At 34.6% G+C, this 19,246-nt stretch overlaps 2 pseudogenes; both read right to left on the reverse strand.

The window, feature by feature from the left end:
• Positions 1 to 2,469: 2,469 nt before the first annotated feature.
• On the reverse strand, positions 2,470 to 8,241 carry LOC149170803 (separase-like; annotated as a pseudogene).
• A 5,074-nt stretch (positions 8,242 to 13,315) lies between these two features.
• LOC149170804 (FRIGIDA-like protein 4b) overlaps positions 13,316 to 19,246 on the reverse strand; it is a 31,911-nt pseudogene continuing 25,980 nt past the window's right edge.

A 19,246-nucleotide genomic window follows, 5' to 3' on the forward strand; every position in this document is an offset into this window, starting at 1 on the left:
TTCATTCAATCTTTTTCATGATAAAATATTATACAAATAATTGTATTTTTTATTAACAAAAATGTAGTCATATAAGGGTTCCAATTATTGACCTTATTGAGGTCAATTAGAATTGGTTTATTTATTTATTCATTTATGTTGAAAGATATATTTTAATTCAATTAATTAAATTTAAAGGATTTTCTTTTATTTTAAGTTGAAGATATTTTCATCAATTTTTTTTCTAAGATGAAAACTTGTATATGTCATTTTACTTTAATTGGCACTAGTGTAATTAAATTTCAATGGTTTGAAGGTATATTTTCATTTAACTTTTTATGATGAAAATTTGTACAAATAGTCTATATATATATATATATATATATATATATATATATATATATATATATGAAATAAATATTTACTCTTCCAATTTAACAATATTTAAAGTTAACAAACCATATATAAATTGTAATTTTAATACAAAATAATAATATTCATATGTGGTAATGTTAAATGTAATATTTTTATGGATTATATGCATATTATGAATAAGAAATAAAAATGATAAACACTAAATGTTTTTTTTTTTAAGAGTTTTATAATGTTTTAGATGACAATGTAAAGTTTTAGACACAATGTTATAGTCAAATATTTTATTGGACACCTCTATAAAAGAGGAATTGTTCAATGTCTCCATATAATAAATTCACATTACAACTTATATTTATATTTCCAATATATCATAATTATGCTTGACCATAGGAGTCATGTTGTTGATCTCATTAGAGGAGAAGAAATAGTCCTAAACCTTGAGACTTTTGTTGGAACAAGCTAATTTTATCAAAACACTATAAAGGGCATGAAAAGACTACTCGCTTTATAGGCCTCTAGGAACACAAATATAACATGCATGCATACCCTGCTTATTATATAGGCTAAATCATGATCGTCACTTTAGTTTATGGTATTGTTGCCTCACACCAAAAAACATTTGTTAACCAATATTGGGGCCCCATATAGGTCCAAAACTCAATTAACCTACCTAGTGTGCTTGTGGGAAGTGGCATTAAGCTAAAGAGTATAGGGGAAGTCCCCTCGACTCAACCTCAAGCTTCAAAGGTGACAAGTGGAAGATCTATTAATTCCCGTGATAATAAAGAAGGTGGTAAGCCCATTAAGCTAGGATGAACAATTATCATCCCACACAAGAAAGCATTTGTTGACCAATACTAGGGCCATGCCAAGGTTCCAAACTTGGTTTACTTACCTACCATGCTTGTGGGAGGTTGCATTAGGCTCAAGAGTATAGGGGCAATCCCTTTGACTGAGCCTAAGGCCTCCTCAATGAAAGGTGGTAGGTTTATCCTAATATATAAAAAAATTAGTAACCAATTCCTACACAACTAGTTATAGTCGATGAGGATGATTATCATTGGATGAGGATGCCCTAGTCAATTCTTAGGTTGACCACCCTTATGATGGTGACTATCACTGAATGTAGATGGTAGGTGACTATCACTAAATGTAGGTGGTAGTCAATTTCTACACTTTTCACAATTGATGAAGGATAGAATCATTGGATATGATTGGTTATACTCAATTCCTATGTCAACTATCATTACTATGTGGGGTCATCATTTAGTGAGGTTGGTAGTCAATTCTTGGGTTTTGTACTTTTAATGAGGATGACAACTCGATGAGGGTAGTAGTCAATTCCTACAATAACTATCATTAATAAGAGTGACTATTACAAGATGAGATTGTTATTCAATTCCCAAGCTAATTAACTTTCATGAGGTGATGAGGGTAGTAGTCAATTCCTACAATAACTATCATTAATGAGAGTGACTATTACAAGATACCCATCTCACCTATGACCTACATCACCACTTCTCTAGAGATGGGTATCTTTCTTATTTTTTTGTTTTTCCCTTAAGTTATTCTAACTATAAAACAACCAATTACTATTTTATTGATTGTGACATGTCTATTGTTATTAAATGCTTCACTACATATCATGTTTCATCTTTTACTAAGTATTATTAATGGGATGATTGTAATTTAAATTAAGATTAAAAAAATATTAAAATCTTAAATACAATTTTTAAAATTAATTAGTATAATAAAAATGACTTTAAAAAAAAATACTTTTTAAAAATAATTAAACAATTTTTATTTTTTTAAATGTAACAATTTTCTATACTAATTATTAAAACAACAATATTTTTTAAAATTATAATAAGCTAATAATTAAAACTAATTAATTTTATTAAAAAATGATCCATTACATGAAATGAGGGGCATTGGGTACCTTTTATAAGACTAAAAATGTGGCCCCTTTAATTGTAAAAACACTTTTCACATGTTTTTTTAATGGTAACACTCCTTTTTCCTAGGTTAGTTTGGAAGACATTTTCCGTCAAACTCATCTAACTTATTCTCAAATTCCACTCATATCTACGGAGTTAACCTTCAATTACCAATGTATTAAAGGATATAGACACTAGAAATTGCTTTGGCAACTTTGCCAACAATTTCTTCTTTTTGAGATCCTTCCAAGTTGTCTACCCCAGAGCTCTCCAGAATATTGAAATTTTTCCACAACAGACAAGAAACACCCTTCTCAATTTCATTATATCTGAGAGAAGTACTACCAGCCAAAAGGACTTTCAATAGGCCTTCATCAACTGGAACATGAGTTTCCACACCTGGACTTGTTGCCGCTAAGCCCAACATTAGCTTGACATATTTTATACATACATCTACAACATTATGGATAGTAGCTTCTAAGGGTTCTCCCAATAAGAAGCACTTCCATGGACCAAGCCAAGAATCTTCAATTCCCCTTAGAAGTTTGGAAAGCCTTTTATCAAGTTCAATTCTCCACTACCACCATCTACATTTATCCTCATTGCTTGGAACAGGGAAAGAATCAGAGGTTGACAACCGAATTTCCTCAAGTACCATCCCAAACTCTTCAACAACTACATCCACAACTATTTTGGATGATCCATGGATTAATTTTTTGACCTCTGAGCCACTATCAATGTCATTTCCTTCTGAATCTTCATAATCCAGATCAATAGTGTATGGACAAGATATTTTACTCCCTCGAGCATCATCTTTTGACAACCCTTAAAAATAAGAAAGAATAAGCAACAAAAGAACCATATATTTCCCCTTACAGCCAAATCGCATGAGAAAAACCCATGCCAGAGAAGAATTATTGAATGCAAGATCCCCGAGAAGAGACACCTATTTAGAATCTAATAAACTGACAGATATAACAGTAGAAAGTGGTATGTTTAAAAAAATATCCGACAAAGTGTTCAAGATCCTCCACAGCCTTTGGAATAATTTTGAGGGCTTGCAACACTCTTGTTATAAAGTCCTTCAAATTGTGATGATGTTCCTCACTATCAGAAGCTAAGGTTTCAAGCTTTGAGTCCAAAACAATAATATGTTGCTGACGTAAAGTTGTTCCAAGAGAAGCTTGATGAAAATACATAACCCAATGACTTCTAGAAGAGTTATTACCATGCCTCACAGGTAAGGAAAATAACCCACCCGATTCTAAGGGTAGATGCAGAATAGCTAGTAACATGGATACCTTTTGAAAAAGTGCAGCAATTTGGCTACAAATAAAGAAAGCATGATGCAGCCATCCTAACACCAATGACATCGAGTTTTCAGCAAATTTTCCACACTGTATCCATGATAAACTACATAAAATTTTACTTAGAGAAAGCCAACTGACATGGTACAACAACACTGCCCTTTCAATCATGAATATATCCACGAACCTTCTCTTGCCAGAGCATTCAAGCTGGCAGCAATGTGCAGTACCAAATGAACACAGGCATAGAGATCTACCATTATGAAAAAATAGCAGAGAGATATTCTGCAAAAATATCTCATGCACCTTGTCCAACTCCTCAGATGCCTTATAACATTTTCCTATTTGAAGCAGCAGTCTAGACAATACACTTCTTGTATGGCATTCCCAACAAAATGCAATAAGATCCTGCATAGAATGTACTTGATCTGTTTCGATTTCACAATGACCACTGCAATCTCTCTCATGTGATAGTTCTTCAAAGTTATTTCTAGATCCAATGTGGGAAACACTTTGTGGCTTTGGTTGTGTTTTTTTTTGAGTGAATAGAAATATTTATCTATGTCATCCCTTGCTATCAAGCATCCACTTGATTTCCATGGAGTTTTTTGATAATGACAGATGTTTTGTACCTTCACTAGCTAAATGACAATTATTTCGTGATTTTAAACGTGAACGTGTATTTCTGGACGTACCCTCAAACTCCTTTAGGTAATCCCTTACTCCAATGCTAGAGTCATCTAAGTCCACTATTCTAGAAGAGTTTCCCCCCTTTTACCAAATCCTCTTTTCTTCTTTATGTCATTGGTCATGCAAGCAAGAGATTCTTCTAGTTGTGCTTTGCTCATTTCTTTACATAAATTTTCCCATGCCAATGTGTAAATATCAACAACAGAAGTCAAGTTCTCAGGAAAATGTACATCTTTTTTTTCCTTTGGATTCCTATGAACCAAATCTCCAATCCGCATGTCAAGCATGGCTTCTACTATTACTTGGAAAAGCTTACACACAAGCTTCAAGTCCTGACGATGAAAAATCTGCTTTGCATTTTTCAATACCTCTTCAACCTTTTCCCATGAATGACGTTTCTGATAAATTTCACCTAAGAAGGATCCAAATGCAGCCTGACCAAGTGGTAGATCTTGTGCATTTGAAATCTTCAGACCTTCCTGAAAGATGTTTTCAGCTTCATCTCCATCTCCCACCATTTCATAGAGAACACCCACCTACATAATATTTTCCAAATAATTTCCAAGAACAACCCATTGACTAGGCCAATACTCCCCATTCTTCTTTGCATCTGAAAAAGTTGGCCACACATTTGTTGTAATTGATCCTAGGGCCTCCAGATAAATACCTCCCACTTCATTTGAGTCATTTTTTAACTTAGTATTATTATCTCTTGCAACTTGAATTGACTTATTATCCAAAAACATGAATTTTCGATGTAAAACTTTTGTTCTTATAAGTAGTGCTTCTTTGGAGTACTTGAGAGCCATTAAATGTTGTCCTTTTCTATGGTACTTTTTAGACAATATGTAAAACACACTCATGTAGGAGATGCAAACTCCCTTGTTTTCAGTCCATTTGAAACAAGAGTTAATGCCCTCTCCTTCAGATCTTCAATAGTGAAGCCAGAACTCGAGAAAGTTCTTGTTGCCAAAACCCTGTCAGTTTGAGATTCAAGAAATTCATCATACATGAGATTTTGTTGAAACTCTAAGAGAGATTCTGGGTTATATTTCACACAACTTTCCCAAAATTTTATAGAGTTGACAGCAGTTCCAAACTTTTCCATTAAAATAGAAAGAATCTTTTAAGAAAATGATACACAACAAAGAGCATGGATAAGCATGTTCTCTCTCCAAAGAAGAGAACAACATTCTTTAGAGCCCATCTTCTTCCAAGAGTTAAAAATCTTGAAAACCAATTCCTGAAGCTTTCACTGCATATGTGTAAATCCCTCTGAATTTGCATTTTCTTCCTAGGTACAGATTGCATGGACACAATATGTAACAACAAGTTGGTGACGTACACGATCCAGGAAGAAAATATTGTCATTAGGATTATAATCTTCATCTAGCACATATATCAAAAGTAAGATGGCATATGACAAACAATCCATGCATCTTCCTGAGCCTGCAGCACCACTCAGTCTAGCTATCTTCGTCTGCTCTAAGAGAACTCTTGATCTCTCTAATGAAAATTCCTTGGTAACATACATGTCATCCAATAGCAATTCCACAATTCCTTTACGCATAAACCTTGAAAGTTCAGTTTCTATTTTAGAATAAGCCAGGAGCTCCTCTTCTAGGAGCATGCCTAATGTCCCCATAGGCAAAGAACAACCAGTGCTGGACAAAACCTTGTAGAGTGTGAGACTTTGCACTGATGCCTCATCTATATCAATCTCCTTGTAATCTACAGAAACAATCTTAACCCAAATCTTCACAAGGGAACAAAGATTATTCGGACTTGACAACTGTGTATCGACATTGGTCCAATGTAAGAGACAATCTATGACATTTTCTCTTGCTTATTTTCTCCCACTTCTTTGTAGTGTATCAACTAAAACAACATTTTTTCCACAAGCATCAGAAACTGATTTAGACATGTTGTCTCTCATGATACAGCCAAACGCAGATGCCATACTTTCATCTGACAAGAGATTTTTTAGTAAGGACACCTGGGTCCATGCATCTTTGTAAGCTAACTTTAGAGGACCACAAGCCCAATCATATTGCTTCATATTGAACATTTCCACCCCAATATTATACATATAATATATTAACCATTTTAACTCTTTAACTTCAATCCAACTTCCTGAAATAAGTGTATCTACAACTTCCAAACATTCCTGAACAACTTCTTGATGCATGAGCGACAGTTTGAGTGTTTCACTTGCAACAAGGAGTAGTGTCTGGTAGACCTTATGAAGCTCTTTTCTTTCTTCCACTGTAACAAAGTTAGACCTGAAACCAACAATGAATACCTACATAAAGAGATGGAAATCTTGTTCCAAGGAAGAATATGAAACTTAAGTCTTTAGTAATTATACTACTAGCTATGAAAATGTCCAATTCCTGTTGTATATATCCTGCGAATACCTTACATCGGAATTCCAGAGCCTTGGAAATACTAATAAATGATCCACCTATCCACCTGTGATTATTTTTTCTCACTGCATAAGTCTTAGATTTACCATCACATAATGCCCCATTATTTCCATGCCTCTGAACAACCAATTCTCCAGATGTCCACTTAAACTTTTCAATAGTACTTTGAATTATTCTAATTGATTTTGAGAGAAGTAGTGAATCTTGATTTTCAACATGTATGGTAATATTCGGAGCTTCGGATACATCATCCTCAATATAAATAGCATTATCATTACATACACCTGAAATCTCCATGTCCTCAAAACTTAAGCTAACTGCATAGTTATGTAAAACCGCAACAAGAGGAAATGTGGTACCTTGCCCAAGGTTATCTGCAATTCCATTCAAAAATTTCTTAGCATTTTTTCTGAGATTTGGATTAGCCTCACAGTAACAACAATAATATTCAACAACCTTCAGAATTTCATGTTTGCCAAAAAGTTTCTCATCCTTGAAAGAATGTTCAGAGAAACGTTATATATGTTGTCAACTGTAGAAGAGACTTAGGACCCTCCAGAGGCAAGCTGGTGAAAAATTTAACAAGTTTCATTTATAAATTGATCCTTTACTGAAGAACAGGCACAATTTTTTAGTGTTAGAATGCTTATATTCCTTATCAATTTCGGGTTGAAGTTATTGGGCTCTTTTGCCATGAACTCGATGCATTTTTACAATCCTTTAAACATCATTCTACTGTGTTTTTCGGCACTATTGTTGTCTAGAACCCTCCGCCATGGGGTGAGATGATCGAAAAGAAACAAGACCTTCTCCACGGTCTCTGCATCATTTGGTATTCTTTCACCAATACAACTAACCAGATACATCACGAATCCAAAAATTAAACCTGTGGCAGTGAGCGGATTTTATGCATGTGGGAATTGGGAGGCTGAGGGAGGTAGCGGCGGGTGGATGTGGTTCCAAGTAATAGAGGATAGAGAATGGAGCACTTGAAGGATATTTCACCATAGAGATGGCCCAACGATTGAAACTTTCATGTCTGAAATACTTTCTCTACAATTCTTGAAGACGACGACCAACCGGGATCGCCCCTCCTATTGTTGCTCCGGCTCTGTGGAATGGCACTGAGTTGAGTGCTTCCAAGGGAAGAGGGAAGATTTTATGCAGGTGAGAGTTGGGGCAACTCTTAAAAATAAGTCACTAAGCCAATGATTTCCTTAGTGATTCACCAACATGCATGCATGGTATGGATGGCATGTGCATATCTCCCAACAAACTGATAAGTGATTCACCAACATGCATGCATGGTATGGATGGCATGTGCATATCTCCCAACAAACTGATAAATTTTTCTGGTAGATTGGCCAACCATGATGATTGACAACTGATTAATGACGAAATGGGCTGATTAATTCTTATGTGAAATGGGAAGCGTACTTACCTGGTCATAATTAATTCTTTTATTAAGGTGAAATGGCTTGCCAACCACCATACATCAAGATGTTTAATACCTGGTGCAGGAGCCATACCAAAAATCTAGCTTGAGCAGGAGCAGGCAGGAGCAGAAAAGGTTGTCGAGAGGTGTGAAAACTTACCTTCGCAAGTTGCTGAGCAGAACAAGTTCTGAGACGGAGCACGAGCAAGTTGTCAAGCAAAACAAGTTGGTTTCCCCATTTTATGTTCTCCCATTTATAAATTGTGAAAATATAATGGCGAACGTTGAACAAAGTATCTTAATTGTGTTTGATAAATTTTGAGTTTATGTTTGGTGTAAATATAAATATTTTCCAATATGTATCAACCAATGCATGGCTAGGTCTCCACCCAATCTGTAACATAAAATTACCGACCACGCAGTCTATAACATAAAATTACCAAACAGAGCAAGGCGAAGGTCTCTGCACAGTTTGTAGCTATAACATGTAACATAAAATTGAGTAGTATAATTTTATAGGGTAAAATATGACGTGGAGAACATAAAATCTCAGAAAACACATTGAGAAAAAGCATAATAGATTCAACTATTGGGTCTGTCTTTATCAACATGAATTTGAAATGGGATCCAAGGTCGCGTAATTTGAAATGGAATCTAAGGTGGCTTAAGGTTATTTATAGAGTAAAATAACTTATTGGGTTTGATATATCCGATCCATATAGATTATATACAGCGTAAAATAACTTATGGGTTTGATATATGTTCCCTAAATACATAAAACTGGAAATAACATCACATCTTTATATAGTTCTCAAGTTTGAATTGAGAGTGGTTGTGATTACTAACAGTGTTCTAAGTGATTCAACTTGTGCACTTTTTATTCATACAATTCTATGGATTTATTTGCAGTCCCCTTAGTGTAGGTGTGCCAAACTATTCATCATTCCTTAATAACTTTTCATATACTTCCAGCAACCAATCCTTTATGATTCCTTATACATCCAGTGAACAATAAAATAAAATGAATGTTCCCATGGGTTGTCCGGTGTAAGGAATTATGTTCTCACAGCCATTCAGTGGCTTATCATCAACTATTTCAAGTGGAAAAACTTAACGGCTACATATATTTGTCCTGAGGTAGGTGAAACGTTAATATTCTGCAAGTTTTATAACTTCTTTTTCAAAAAAATATATTTCCATTAGAATTTAGAATATATCTGGCCTATGACATTAAAAGAAACAAAATTACTAAAAGTATTTCAGATATTAATTACGCCGTAAGGCGTTTCTCTCTGAGATTAACTCCCCAAATTGCTTTCGTGTCAAAATATGTGCCATTGGATTTTGGTGTTAGACGATTAAGTAATCCTTATCCGTTGATTTGAATTGAGCAAGGCCAGCCGTGACTGTTCGTTCGATCCTGCAATGACTGCGACTGTTCGTTCGATCCTGCAATAACTGTCCACTATCTTCCTTACGAACCGTCAATCGACTTAATTTATTCTATCGATAATATTTTGCTGCATGAACAAGGGTTTTCTTCATATTTTCAGGTTATGCAGTTGGTATTTCGAAGGCAGAGGCGCAGCAGATCATTAATCCCCTGCAGCGGATCAGTGGTTTTCCGGGCAGATCTATCATGCTGGCGAAATAAGCTACAATTATTTTGTTAATGGATCCATTTGTAGCTCTGGATGTTTCAAATATAATGGTATACACTGCATTGTCTGTCTGCCCTTCTAAAGCAGACACAGAGTATCATCATCGCTGAAATAAACAAGGAAAGATGTTCATCGGGTTTTTTATTGAGTTGAGAGGTTTTGTAATTCTGTCTTTCTTTTATCAAAATTGAGATTTTGCTAAAGTAAACCCAAATTTATCATGTAAGCCCAGCCTTAAGCAGATTAGAGCTCTATCCATAGAGCAGCAGTTGTAGTACTGTGTCATTTTGGATTTCAGAAGGGTGAATATTGTAACTATTTTTTCTTATTATAATGAAAGATAGCATGTTTTTTCTTTTGTGAAAATAGGTAATTGTTTACCCATCTGGGATTGGGTATTATAGAAATGTATGCGCGGCAGATGCAACACAAAATACTGTTGTGTACAGTGGTGATTTCAAACGGGAAAAGCGATATTTGATGCATTGCAGTGCCTTAGCCCAAATTATAGTATAGGTATTTCGTCAAACACTTTGTGCACAACCTCAAACAAAGGCAAATTGCTTCGTTTAAGCGTGTGCTTCACAAGGGTTTTCACACCGCCATTGAACCCATTATGGGTACCATTTTAAAGTTCACAATCAACATAATGAGCATACATTGTACCTTAGGCAAAACTAGAGTTAATCAGCAAAAACTTAACACCGACAAAGCAAACAGAAACAAACTTGTTTCAGGAATTTCTCCAAAAATCTAGGCTGAGAAATTTATACGAACACGGGGTAATGCAGTAGAATGAATACAAGCAAAGGTTCATTTAACGGCCATTAAAACGGTTCCATTCAATTCCATCATTAATTCAGTACGCGACAACAAAATAATGAGGACGATTTTTTTGGTAGAACACTCCATTAATGAGAAACTATATTTAGCTAGCATTACCAGTCAACTAATTTTCAAATCAACTGAAAATGAGGTCAGTCGCCATTGTTGGTTTCTTTTAAGCATGCCAAATAGCTTGACTAAAACGCGTTCCTCACTTCTAACGCGTTTAATATGGCTGAAATATTCATATTAACTAGCAAGCTCAAGCCAATTCATTTTGCTTCAAAATATATTTTCCAGCTGCCAAATATATAGAAAGTAAATGAAGAATGTAACTACACAGGCACTCACACAACCCATACCAAATGGATTTGCATGACAGAAAATCCACTGAACTCCGCAAAACACTTCGAAAACAGAATTTAATAATTCATACACGCAATTTGTTTTGCTATTTCTCCAGTCAAATTAATCTTCCACATAAAATAATTCATTTCCCAATTTACAATAACAATTCAAGCAATACAAAACCAATATGTGCATCGATTTGTTTCCATAAATCGATTTTCGCATTTATTTGGTTGAGGTGTAAGTTCAAACAGTGTGCATACATACTCATTTATGTAAATGGATGTGACCATTTTGTTGAAGCATAAATTCAAATGGTCTGCATACATCCTCACGGTGGCTGAAATTAACCATTGTATACCCGAAAACATATGCCTAAGAGCTAGCATATCTGCTTTCGCTCCAATATCAAGAGAGTATATAGCTTTCCTGAGAATCACTATCCTAGCTGAAATCTGGATTGTAAGATTTGAATTGAAAGCTTTGGTTTCCCCAAATAAAGTGGCTTACCTTTGCATTAAACTGACTTTGTGAAATTTCAAACAATGGATAAATGTTAATGTAAGAACGTGAACTTATTCTTCCTCCTTGTTTGTCTGTAACTTATTATTGTAGACTTTGAAATTACTACTAGGAGAAGGAGATGACCTACCTTATTGGACCAAGAGGTAATTGACAATGTCCATGGAATTAGATGAATTGATTGAGGATGAGTCTGGAGAAAACTCTGGGAGTTGTGACATCCAAACTCATCTATCACTTGCAATGCTTGGAGTTGATGATGATTTGGTATCAAACTGTAGTCCAGATCAAAGTGTAAATCTTGTACATGAGAGCAGAACATTGGAAGATTATTTCTATGGACATTATAGCCGTTCAACAAGCTTTGATTGATTTAAATCTACTTCTCTGAGCTTCATAATTTTTCTTACTCCTTGCTTCTGTAAAAGCTTAAATATTTTATACTTGGTGTATTACTGTGAGCCAATGCCACTACTTAGCTATGTTCAATTTCAATCACTCTCCATATTGGCTGAAGCTGCGTCTGAAGTTGAGTGGAGTCCATGTAAAGTCCCTTGCCAATTCCTTGTATAAATGTGAAAGCCATTAGTGGTCACTCGTTTTGGTGACCCACTGGTGCTCACTAGAGCTGAAAAATTTTCTTGTCCTTGCCTTTGGAGCAATTGTATGTATGTTGAAGGAAAAGCAATTATGATATCGCTATTGATATGCCAAACCATTGTTATGTACTTACCATTGTTATGTACTTTTTTAGGTCTGAAGATGTGTAACTTGTGGCTTAGCTTGGTACATTCTCTTGTATACCAGTTTACTTTGAATTTGTCAATATCATAAGCCCAATAGCGATTTAAGTGTATGTCTGCATGGCAGAACTGCATTACGGTTGAACTTTTTCTAAAATTAAGTTGTATTTAAAGAAATATGGTGTCTAAAAAGCATAGAACTCCAAACATCAAATCTCTTTGCTCCTTGTAGGCTTGAACCAACATCTCTTCTAGAGAAATTCAACAATTCTAATTTAATAATCCTATCGGCCTCTCTTTGTACCTTTTGAGACAATTGCTAGTTCTAGATGGGACATATAACTCCAATGTGCTTTGTCCTCGTTACAGAGAACACAAAAATATTAATGCAGGGTATAACAACTATACCACTAGCACTACAAATCATTTCTGCTCAAAAAGGGGGATTTAAATCATGCAGCAGCTTAAGAGGGGCAGGGTCCAGTTTCAAAAATAGCCTTACAATTGGACTAATCAAAATAAAATCTGATTCGCTTCATAGGCGTAGAGTAAACAGGTACCAATGAGGTAACGTGCAAGTGGACAATTAAATCATATTCAGCACAAGACCAGCCCTCGGCATACAATGCAATTGAAAGTCTTGTGTTATGAGCTACGAACAAGATCACAAATGGTATATTATTCACCAAATTTTAATCTTCCACAAAGAGACAGATTGATCCTCTCTGATTTCTCAAACAAATAAAAAAATACCAAAATTATGCATAGAATCATCTTTGAACTGTAAACACTACAGTATATAGTAACCTGGGAAAGTGATGAAGCACTCAATACCATACAAAAATAAAATTCCTTAATAGAAGATTCCTTAATAGAAGAAAACACCACTGAAAATTGTGAAAAGCTGCCAACTGAACTTTGCCAATCTTTTAGATTTACAGAAACAAAGTCAAAAAACCTCTTCAAAGCTAAGTGCTTACTACCAGCCACATCCAATAGAAAAGGTTTTATGGGGCCTGATAAGATCAAAACTTGCTTGACCACGGTAAGATAAGCACCGTACCTACCTAATGTATAAAAGAAGACTGATAAGCTGGAGGAGGGGCAGGCAGTCTACTACCAAAGTGATGGTTGCTGTAATTAGTAGAGGAATTGTAAGAATCAGAACCCAACAACGAAGGCCCCATGTTATCTGATGGATACATATATGGCCTTGAGAGCGAGACTGGAGTCCTATTTCCAACACCATAGCCTGCTCCATATAATCCTTGGTTTGATCTGTCATATGCATTTTGGCCCTGTAGGTTGTAGGATGTAACACCTGGAGCTGCACCAGAATATTGTACTCTATCCAAAGACCTATAAAAGCTTCTGTCTGCACCATTGGAAGAAGCATAAAGAGTCGGAGTTCTTTCATCTGCACTTAACGGAGGCATATATACACCAGCATTTCCTCCATTAGCACGAGGACGCTTAGGTTGAGACTTAACAACACCTGCAGACCTTTTTCTGTCAGCCTTAGCTTTCTCTAGCTGAGCTACACGCTTTTGAAGAGGATCTGGTGAGAACTGCGATTCAAGTTTGTGCTCCTCAATGCACTTTATAATAGCTCTGTAAGCAGAACGCTCTTTTGTATTTACTTCATTCTGTAGCAGCAAATAAAAATATCGGTAAAAAAAGGAACTTCCGATATAACCAACAATACTAAGCCAAAATGATCATCACATAACAAGACATTTTGTATAACAGTAATACAATCGTACTTGTGCAACAGTAGAGTTATTCCCGCTTTTTAAACTTGCCTGAGAAGCTTTCTTAGCATCTTTCAGATATTCCTTCAACAAAGGAACAGGTGCAAACTTCTCTGTCAGCCCAAATGCATGAGCAAAGTTCACTGCCTCAATTTGTTTTCAACAAAGGAACAGGTGCAAACTTCTCTGTCAGCCCAAATGCATGAGCAAATTTGACTGCATCAATTTGTTTTCCACTATTGACCAGGGTTTCTACAACATCTGCATGAAATTGTCACAAAATTTTCAGTTAATCTGAATATGTCACAAACATTTGAAATACCAAAAGACAGTTTACTGTGAAAGAAAAAACAATACAGACAACTTCAACGGATTTGTCAATAAAGATAACAGCTATGCCAGCTTGAGACCATTTTCGTAAGTAAACAGTTCCCCACTCATGAAAGGCCTTATGACACTTTACCATAGATGATCATCTTCAGGTGCCTTTATTAATATCAACAAAATAACTTACATACAACTTTCTACCTCATAAAAAGATGTCTACCTAGTAGAGGCCACTCAGTATCTGCCTTGCATATGAAATGTTGAGATCTAAAGAAAAGACTACCAACCCCGTCAACTTAGAAACCCGTTCACTGGACTAAACAAAAAACGTTGGGAAGGTTTACTACAGCCAGGATTACCAAAATTTATCTTCAACTCAATCAGCCACAACCAAGTATACTGATAAAATCCACCAGTCCCTCAAAAAAACCAAGCTAGCCATGAATGCCAGAAAAACAACAAAAAGCCTATCTACCAAAATGGATGGAAATTTTGCCAGCCTAGCCACTGAGGCTAACATTACAGAACACCAGCCAACCAACCTGGCATTTTTTATTCAAGTCCAAGGGAACGACAGAGTTCAGGTGTCTGCCTGCACCATGCAAATGCAAGAACAAGCTTGCATAAGTCATCTTTATCAAACTCTGACGCAATTCCAAAAGTAGCTAGAAGTTGCAAGAAGGCCTGGGCCTCCAACGAATTGCCATTGGCAACATCTCCTTCAAGGTTTATCTTTGACTTCCATTCATGTGCAATACTTTTGGCTTGCTCCTTTATATTTAAGGGCAGAACTGGATGTTCAACACCCAAAATAGGATCTGCCAAAACAGGTACAAGAGATTCCAGTAATAATGTACAGGCCCGGCGTAGAGCCGGGAGCCCAAACTCTTTCTTGTCACTTGACTTTTGTTCAAGAGAATAAAACCCCTCCAAGGACTCCAACACTAACCGTGGTGGGTCAGTTGCAGAGTTTAATGCAGAGGGAACCTAATTGCAAAGCCCTATTTCCAATTGCAAAAGTCATTAAGAATGGGAAGAAAGGATTTAGGGATTATAATATCTGAAAATTTATATTTTTAAAGTATTATAAAATGAGTTTAGATATTTATACAACAATAATAAGTGGAAATCAGAAAAAGAAAAAGAAAAGAAAAGAAATTGATTGGAGATAAACTTTTTATAATTTTGTAAATGTTATTGAGTTCCAATGCTCAAACAAAATATTTATAAAAGGTAATTCACTGGTCTGTGGATGAAGCAAGCATTTGGAGGCTAATTCGTGAAGTCTGACAATAAAAGAGGTGAAATTAGAATGAGTAATGATAAGACAGACATCCTTGTATATAAATTGCAATGAGGTTCTTCTTAAAGGTGACTTAATTGTATCACATTGATTTTGACATGACAACATCAGCAAAATGATATAAAAGTCGTTGCAACTAGTACATCTGTGTTTGGTGCATTAATCACTATATGAGATTGAAGGAATCTGGCGCATTCTCGATCAGAACTATTGCTTGATTGACAACAACATGAGTCTTGTGTTGTACAACAATTGTATAATTGGTGCATTAATCACTGTATGAGATTGAAGGAATCTGGTCGCATTCTCAATCAGAACTATTGACAACAGCATGGGCCTTGTGTTGTACAACAGTTGTATAATTTGATTGTGAAGGATTTAAGGAGAAGTAATGTTGTTTTTTCTGATCCTAGCAAGGATTAACAAATATACTATTTATTGGTCCCTGTGGTATACATTGTTTGGACCTTGTTTTCTCCCTTAATTGTAAGTGCATAAAAATATTAGATTCATAGGACAGGGTACCATTAATCATGTGATCCAATGATCTTGGCCGTTTTTTATTGAATTCTTCAAAACTTATTTCCATTTGATCTTCCAAAATGTGAAGATAGTTTTATTGGTTGGAACAATGCTACAACTTACAAGTTATAATAACAGAGATTCTGTTCTGCATAATGCTTCCACCTTGCAATCTTTTTGTGGATATGGTTAAGCAATATTCTCTTCGAGTAAAGAATAAATTATTGTGTGTAGAGTCATTGGGTTTACTATAGTAATGATCGTAACATTTTGTAGTCTTTTGTTTGTTGTTATGTGGTTTAGTGGTTGAGACAGTGCATTACCATGTAATGACCCAAAGACAAACTTAGAGCTCAGAGCCCTCAATTATAAGTTGGTTGAATTTTATGAGATTTATATGCAATATTAATTCAATAATTAAAAAAATATATAGACTTAAGCACCCTAAATAAACTTCAATTTATACATCTTTAGAATCTCATTTATGCTACATATCTGCATCTTATGTACATTTTCCCATTCCCATGTCGGAATTGTTCCTCAATTTATGCCTTACGGCGTTTCCTTTGCAACATTTGGTGCAAATGCTAGTTTACTCATTTTCAAATATATCATGTCAAACACTTTTTACAATATTTATTTGTATTCTTTTATATAATTTTTATGTTACACTTCTTTTATACTGTAATATATCAGGGATGATATTTTAATTTTGATCTCTTGTACATAGTGTAAAGACAATAATAATGGTTTGTCATATTCTATATATTATAATATAAATGTGTTTATTTTATTAAATGGAGATATATATATTATTTAATATACTATTAATTATTATTAAAATTATTATTATTATATAAATATAAATATAGTCTATTTATTATTATTTTAATTATTAAAATATGTATTTATTCTATTGAATAGATATATTTTTTTATTATTTAATATAATATTAAATTATTTCAGTTACTAAAATTATTATTATTATAATATAAATATAATTTATTTATTGTTATTTTAATTATTATAATGTAAATATAGTTTATTTATGCACACTTACTAATATGATAGGCTTGAATATGTCTATTTATTTATATAATTAAAAAACTCTAATATCAACATTTTCATTATAATATTATTTTAATTTTTAATATTTGAAAATTTAAAAAATATAGTTGTTTTCTATATAATAATGTTATTGGTATTTGTTTTAAGTAATTAACTAAATAATAACTGTAATATAGAGTTAATTAGATTTTTTTAAATTTTAAATTGTTAAAAGTAATAATAAATTAAATTTTTTGATTAAATTGCTATAAATTTTGTTTTAATGTCATAGTATAACGTATCATAAATAATTTAATAGTATAATGTATGATAAGTATTTCAAATGATTTTAAGTGAGCAAGGGAGGGATGAAGATGTTAGCAGGAATAATGTGAGAGGAGGGAAGAGAGTGGAGTGGAGGGAGGTAATGGAGGAGAGAACGGAAAATAGTGTTCTCAGAGTTACGTAGTAATTGGTGGGAAGTGACAGGTTGTCACAGTTGTCAGTCATCAACAGTGTATATGGAGTGTGTTATGGAGAATGGGTGAACACCTTCCTATCTAAGAGGGAGTGTTAGTTTTTGCAACATCAAATGGTGTCCTACTCTTGAATTTGGTTAGAGAGGTTAACAAACGCTATAAATCTAAAACCTAGAAATCGTTTTTGCAAAATCCACCTAGAATCAACAAAATTAAGTTAATTGGTCAGTAATTAATTTTTCCTATGTCTAACTTACGGAAAATGATTAATTAATAGTAATTAATTGATAAAGGTGGGATTTGTCTAAAAACTCACATGAATCAACTCATAAATGATATTATTCTAGAAGGACTTAATCGTGGTCATCCATGATCCAACTAGAGATTATAAGAGGAGGTTGATAGGGTTGAGGAGGAACACAAGCGAGGATGAGTTCCTTGGCAGAGATCGAGTTTCCCAATTTTAGTGATTGAGGAGGGGGAAGTTCGAGTCAAAGAGGGGACACAAATTCAGTGAGGGGAAAAGACAGTGATTCTAGAGGAGATTCCAGTTCCATAGAGTCATTTATAAGAGGGCCGAGTTTTCCTCAGTGAAGTTGCGCAAGGACTTCGCAAGAATCTTCAAAGAAAAAGTTCGATTCAACTAGAGTGAGGGTCACGTCAGTTGTTGGAGGCCAGGAGAAATTTTTTAAGGGCCAACAAGTAATTCTTCGAGGCTGAGTTGGGTTGGACATCTTGATAAGAGGATCATCTAGGTAGTGCATGTGGGGCTACACAACATTGGCACATAAGTTGATGTAGGGCTTTCGAGTAACCTAATTTGTGCTAGATTTGGAGCTCGATCAGTGTTGGGTGAGGCAATATTTGTCTCACTAACTTTTGTGGCCAGTTTATCATGTGGAGGATTGTTAGTTTTGGGCATCTAGAGGTTGTAGTCATAATTTCATTGTTGCATAATAATAAAACCCTTAGTTGTTGGACTAGTTTTCCCACATTGGGTTCTTTTGGGGACAATTGTCCAAAAATAACGTGTCAATTTTATTGTGTGTGCTATCATTTTCTCAATGTCCATTTTATTTCCACAACGTATACTATGTGTGAAAATTTGCAGTGTGATTTATTCATTATTTTTCGTAACAAAATAAACTACATAATTTAATTAGCCAGAAGAATAAATTTATAGTTGCTACAATTTAAGGAAATTTTCACATTGCTAAAACTAGTAATGCCACTCCTGTTGCTAATCTATTCTTTCAGGAAGTTGTAAGATTACATGGAATTCCCAAAAGTATCGTCTTTGATCAAGACATCATATTTTTGGGACATTTCTGAAGAAGATTGTGGAGAAAATTGGACACGTAATTGAACTTTAGTTCAGCATACTACTCACAAATGGGTGGTCAAACAGAAGTGGTGAATAAAATTTTAGGCAATATTTTGCGTAGTTTGGTTGGAGATCATCCCAAGTAATGGGATCAAGTCTTGGCTCAAGTTGAGTTTTCTTATAATGACATTCCATTTCTCTTTTACCAAGAACATAGATTCTATATACCTTTGAAGTTTCATTAT

The sequence above is a fragment of the Pinus tabuliformis genome, chromosome 4_2 (genome assembly GCF_031772625.1).
Source record: "Pinus tabuliformis cultivar Carrire ecotype Pingquan chromosome 4_2, CPIR1, whole genome shotgun sequence".
NCBI lineage: Eukaryota > Viridiplantae > Streptophyta > Pinopsida > Pinales > Pinaceae > Pinus > Pinus tabuliformis.